Here is a 6,612-nt window from a genome sequence, read left to right as displayed (position 1 = left end):
TTAGCCAGGATGGTCTCGATCTCCTGACCTCGTGATCCTCCCGTCTCGGCCTCCCAAAGTGCTAGGATTACAGGCTTGAGCCACCGCGCCCGGCCTGTTCTATATCTTAATAGAGTTTTGGGTTACATAAGTGCATGCATTTGTCAAAACTCTGTGAATGTACACTTAAGATTTGTGCATTCATTGAATGTAAATTTTATATCAAAAGAAAAAACTGCCCAGGCATGGTGGCTTGCATGCCTTTCCCAGCACTTTAGGAGGTCAAGGCAGGAGCATTGCTTGGGCCCAAGAGTTCAAGACCAGTCTTGGCAATATAGTGAGATCCCTTCTCTACAAAAATAAAAGTAAATGAGCTGGGTATAGTGGCATGCGCCTGTAGTCCCAGTCACTTGGGAGGCTGAGGTGAGAGGACTATTTGTGCCCAGATGGTTGGGGCTGCAGTGAGGTGAGATTGCACCACTGCACTCCAGCCTGTGTGACAGAGTGAGACCCTGTCTCGAAAAAAAAAAAAAAAAAAGAAAAAGAGAAGAAAAAACCTGCAAAAAATATTGAGCTCTAGTTAGTTATATGCATGTAAAATACATTAGGGGGGATATGTATTAATTACTGCAATTGACTGAATTTTCTCCAAAAAATAAGAGGGATTGATGAATGAATAGAGGGATGGATAGGTGGATAGATACACGATAAAGCAAGTATAGCAAATTACTACTGGTAGAATCTTGGTGGTGGTATATGCATGGTCGCTATAAAGTTCTTTCAACTTTGCTGTATGTTTAAAAATATTCATAATAGGCCGGGCGCGGTGGCTCAAGCCTGTAATCCCAGCACTTTGGGAGGCCGAGACGGGCGGATCACGAGGTCAGGAGATCGAGACCATCCTGGCTAACACGGTGAAACCCCGTCTCTACTAAAAAATACAAAAAATTAGCCGGGCGCGGTGGCGGGCGCCTGTAGTCCCAACTACTCGGGAGGCTGAGGCAGGAGGAATGGCGTGAACCCGGGAGGCGGAGCTTGCAGTGAGCTGAGATCCGGCCACTGCACTCCAGCCTGGGCAACAGAGCAAGACTCCGTCTCAAAAAAAAAAAAAAAAATTCATAATAGACCAGTTTTGGTGGCTTATGCCTATAATCTCAGCACTTTGGGAGGCTATAATGGGAAGATTACTTGAGGCCAGGAGTTCAAGACCAGCCCGGGCAACACAGTAAGACCCCATGTCTACCAAAAATTTAAAAATAGTAAAAAATTAGCCCTTCATAGTGTTGCATGCCTGTGATCTTAGCTACCTGGGAGGCTGAGGTGGGAGGATCACTTGAGCCCAGGAGTTCAAGGTTACAATGAGCTGTGATTGCACCACTGCACTAGAGCCTAGGCAACAGAGTAAGACCTTGTCTATAAAAAAAGACGAGAAAAGAAAATATTCATAATAAAATATTGAAAAAAAATATTTCACACCCATGTTAAGGAGCCATCTTGGAAACAGGTCCTCTGATCAACATCTACTTAGGATCCAGCAGGGCTGCAAATGCACAGAGTGTTCAGTTCTACCCAGGGCTGGGGGCAGGCACACCAGCTTTCTGTGCTGATGTAACAAATGAACACTGACCTAGTGGCTTAAACAACACGACATTTTAATCTTACAGTCTTGTCGCTCAGAAGTCCAACATGGGTCTCACTGGGCTTAAATGAAGGAGTTGGTAGGGCTGCCTTCCTTTTTAGAGGCGCAAGGAGAGAATTTGATCCCTTGCCTTTTCCAGCTTCTAGAGGCTGCCCATATTCCCTGGCTTATGGCCCACTTCCTCCATGTTCAAAGTCAGCAGCAACAGTGGGCCAAGTCCTCATGGTATGTCTCTGTGACCCAGGCTTCTGCAAGCCTCTTCTCCTTTTAAGAATCCATGAGATTAGTCGGGCGCGGTGGCTCACGCCTGTAATCCCAGCACTTTGGGAGGCCGAGGCAGGCAGATCACGAGGTCAGGAGTTTGAGACCAGCCTGACCAACATGGTGAAACCCCGTCTCTACTAAAAATACAAAAATTAGCCGGGACTGATGGCACACGCCTGTAATTCCAGCTACTCAGGAGGCTGAGGCAGGAGAATCGCTTGAACCTGGAGTGCGGAGCTTGAGGTGAGCAGAGATCGTGCCACTGCCCTCCAGCCTGGTTGACAGAGCAAGACTCCTTCTCAGGAAAAAAAAAAAAAAAAAAAAAGAATCCATGTGATTAATTTGGGCTCACCTGGATAATCCAGGAAACTCTCCATCTCAAGGTCTGTACACATAATCACACCTATCAAGTCCTTTTTGCCATGTAAGGTAAACATGTTGACAGGTTTCAGGGTAGAACACGGACATCCTGTGGAGGCAAGTGGACATTGCTGTGTGCCTGCCACAGGGAGCGTTAAAAACAACACTTCCTACAAGAAGTAAAGCTGGAGTTCAACTCTTAAATTTTCTTGCATCTTTTAATTTGCATTCATAATATTATTCATTTATATATCCTTGCTTTTGTCGTTTCTGCATTAATTATTTATTTCTATGTTAGAACTCAGGGATTTCTTCAATAAATGGCTGTAAAACTCCTATGGTTTGTGTTATCTTTGCTAAGAATTATAACAAAACATTTTAAAAATTCAAATCAGGCTTTGATATGGTTTGGCTCTGTGTCCCCACCCAAATCTCACCTCAAACTGTAATCCCCATAATCCCCACATGTCAAGGGCAGGACCAGGTGGAGGCAACTGGATCATGAGGGTGGTCCCCCCCAGTGCTGCTCTTGTGATAGTGAGTTCTCATGGGATCCGGTGGTTTTATAAGCGTCTGGCATTTCCCCTGCTTACACTCACTCTGTCCTCCTGTCTTGTGAAGAAGGTGCCTCCTGCTTCTCCTTTGCCTTCTGCCAGATTTTAAGTTTCCTGAGGCTTCCCCAGCAATGTGGAACTGTGAGTTAATTAAACCTCTTTCCTTTGTAAATTACCCAGTCTCAGATATTTCTTCAGAGCAGTGTGAGAAGGGACTAATACAGGCTTATTTTGATGCTCCTTTAATTGTTGGTTTGACCTTGTGCCATTTCATACACTGGACACTAATTGTGTTGGTCTTTTGCAAATTATAAACCCCACTCTGCAGGAGCAAATTTATTAACTTTTACGTGCCACCTAGCCTAGAGTCATGCACAGATAATAATTAGGAGAAAATAAAAATAAAAAACTAGTCTGGGGGCGGTGGCTCATGCCTGTAATCCCAGAACTTTGGGAGGGAGACAGACTGATCAGTTGAGCTTAGGAGTTTGAGACCAGCTTGGGCAATATGGTAAAACCCCAGGTCTACAAAAAAATACAAAAATTAACTAGGTATGGTGGTGCACACCTGTAGTCCCAGCTAGTTGGGAGGCTGAGGTGGGAGGATCGCTTGAGCCTGGGAAGCGGAGTCTGCAGTGAGTCGAGATTGCGTCACTGCACTTCATTCTGGAAGACAGAGTGAGACTTTTCTCAAATAAATAAAGAGTAAACATAGGGATTTCCCTATTTTTAAACCATATTAACTCACCTAAGCATTAATCCCTCATAGACCATAAAACTGACTTTCAAAACAATAGTAGCTGCTGTTCAAAATAGCTTCAGTATTTCTCTCTCATTTGATTCCAGCCCTAATTAGAATCAATGACTTTGATGGATGAAATCCACAAGGAAGTACATAGGAAGCAAGAAGGCAAGAGGGCAAGACTGGAACCTGGAGAAAAGTCAACATTTAAAAGGAAGATGGAAGGACAGGATTGAGGAGAGGCCATTGGATAGGACAGTCTGACCTGTGTGAAAAGTATTCCTGCTGAGCTCCCAGATTCTCTTTCCTTGCCTCTTGCTTCACTGTGTTTACTTTTACCCAGAGGCTCCTCCTGGAAGGATCTCAGAACAGTTTGGGTTATTCTCAGCTACCCCTTGCCTATTCTTTCCTGACAGGAAAAATTCTAGTCCACTCCAACTGCAAATGTCAGGAGGAGGATTTGGTAGACCATCTTCTTTTTTATCTGATTTTATTTATTTGTTTGTTTAATAGAAAATATATTCATATAGTGCAACATTCAAAAGGTCAAAAGGTATTAAAAAGAGTACATTGTGAGGCAGGAGGACTGCTTGTGCCCAGGAGTTTGAGACCAGCCTGGGCAACTTAGTGAGGCCCTGTCTCTACAAAAATTAAAAATTAAATTAAATTAACTGGACGTGGTCCTAGATACTCTGGAGGCTGTGGTGGGAGGATTGCTTGAGCCTTGGAGGTCGAGGCTGCAGTGAGATGTGATCATGTCACTGCTCTCCAGCCTGGGCAACAGAATGAGACCCTGTCTCGAAAAAAAAAATATATATATATATAGAGAGAGAGAGTTATATTTATATTTATATATACAGTGAAGAGTAAGTCTCCTTTCCATCCATGTCTCCCGTGGGTGTTCCCTGACTTTTACTACTGGTCTCTTACATATTGTAGGGAGCCAGAGATAACCTCCAACCTCTCTTTTAGCTCTTAGTGCGCTCTTCAGCTGGATGTAAAAACTACATTGACATCATACAGATTAACCAGAGAAAAGTATACAAATTGTATTGGTTTTCCATGGTTATTGCCTCCAGTTCCGTCTCTGGTGATAAGGACTGTTTTCTCACCCTGGTATAGAGAGGGTCCCCTTCTCAGAAGAATCTTTCTTTCTTGCTGTATGCAAAATTCAAACAGTATTAAAACATTCAAACAAAAGGCATTAAAACATTCAAAAAGTATAAAAAGAATATATTGTGAGGCAGGAGGGTTGCTTGAGCCCAGGAGTTCAAGACCAGCCTGGGAAAAATAGTGAGATGCCGTTGCTACAAAAAATTTTAAAACTAGTCAGGCATGATGGCGTATACCTGTATTCCCAACCACTCAGGAGGCTGAGCGGGGAGGATCTCTTGAGCCCAGAGTTCAGCGTTACAGGGAGCTATGATCTCACCACTGTACTCCAGCCTGGGTGACCCAGCAAAACCCTGTCTCTAAAAAAAAAAATAATAATAAGGCCAGGTGCAGTGGCTCACGCCTGCAATCCCAGCACTTCGGGAGGCCGATGCGGGCAGATCACTTGAGGTCAGGAGTTCGAGACTAGCCTGGGCAACATAGTGAAACCCCATCTCTACTAAAAAATACAAAAATTAGCCAGGCATGATGGTGAGTGCCTGTAGTCCCAGCTACTTAAGAGACTGAGGCAGGAGAATCACTGGAACCCAGGAGGCGGAGGTTGCAGTGGGCTAAGATTGTGCCACTGCACTCCGGTCTGGGTGACAGAGTGAGATCCTGCCTCAAAAAATAAATAAATAAATAAATAAAAATAATAAAATGGATAATTATTATTAACTAACGTCCATAGTTTGTCCAAATATCCTTAGTTTTTACCTAGTGTCCTTTTTCTGTTCTAGGAACTCATCCAGGGTACCACCTCACGTCTATGACTTGGCTATGACTTGGATAGCTTTGAGGAATACTGTTAAGTATGTTGTAGCTTGTCTCTCTATTGGAATGTGATGTTTTTCTTATTATTAGACTGGAGTTAAGGGTTTTAGGGAGGAAAATCACATAAAGTACCATTTCATCATATCAAGGTTACATACCATCAACATGATTCTATCACTACTGATATTTACCTTGCTCACCTGGTTGAGGTAATGTTTATCAGGTTTCTTCACTGTAAAGTTACCCTTTTTTCTCCATTTCATATTGTATTCTTTGGAAGGAAGTCACTGTAGTCCATACTTTGGCCAGGCGTGGTGGCTCATGCCTGTAATCCTAGTACTTTGGGAGGCCGAGGCGGGTGAATTGCTTGAACTCAGGAGTTCGAGACCAGCCTGGGCAACATGGTGAAACCTTAATCTACAAAAAATACAAAAAAAGTAGCTGGGCATGGTGGCACACGCCTGTAGTTCCAGCTAATTGAGGGACTGAGGTGGGAGGATCTCTTGAGCCCAGGAGGTTGAAGCTGCAGGTCATTGAGATCACGTCACTGCACTTCAGCCTGGGCAACAAAGTGAGACCGTCTCCAAAAAAAAAAAAAAAAAGTTCATAACAGCTTTATTCCAAATGGCAACTTTAGAAACAACCCAGATGTCTATTAATAGGAGAGTGGGTAAATTACGTACTCACACAACTAGATACTAACTAGCAATGAGAAGAAAGACCTACTGGAACATACAACATGGATGAATCTCAAAGATGAAAAACCTGAACACAAAGAGTAGATCCTGTATGTTACTGTAGATGGGCTAAGGGAGTGCACGTAGTGCTCACTGAAGATTTCTGCGTTACATGTTAACAGCCACCAGAAAGCATCCATTACAGAAGAGGGACCAAAACAATCAAGTGTCAAAATACTGCTCACACTAATGTTTTAGCACCCTTTGGAGACTGGCACAATGGGCACACAACTGGACAGACGGGGGTTAAGCATAGGCCCAGTGGCATGGGCCTCCACGCATCAAGACGGCCACCTTTCAATGTCCACCCTGTCAGCAACAGAGACGAATGCTCTATGGATGTGGCATTATTTTTGTTTTTGTTTTTCTTTTTTTTTTTGAGATGGAGTCTCACTCTTTCGCCCAGGCTGG

This window comes from Mandrillus leucophaeus, unplaced genomic scaffold (assembly GCF_000951045.1).
Source record: "Mandrillus leucophaeus isolate KB7577 unplaced genomic scaffold, Mleu.le_1.0 Scaffold35, whole genome shotgun sequence".
Classification (NCBI taxonomy): Eukaryota; Metazoa; Chordata; class Mammalia; order Primates; family Cercopithecidae; genus Mandrillus; species Mandrillus leucophaeus.
Note: the sequence above shows the minus strand (reverse complement) of the source record.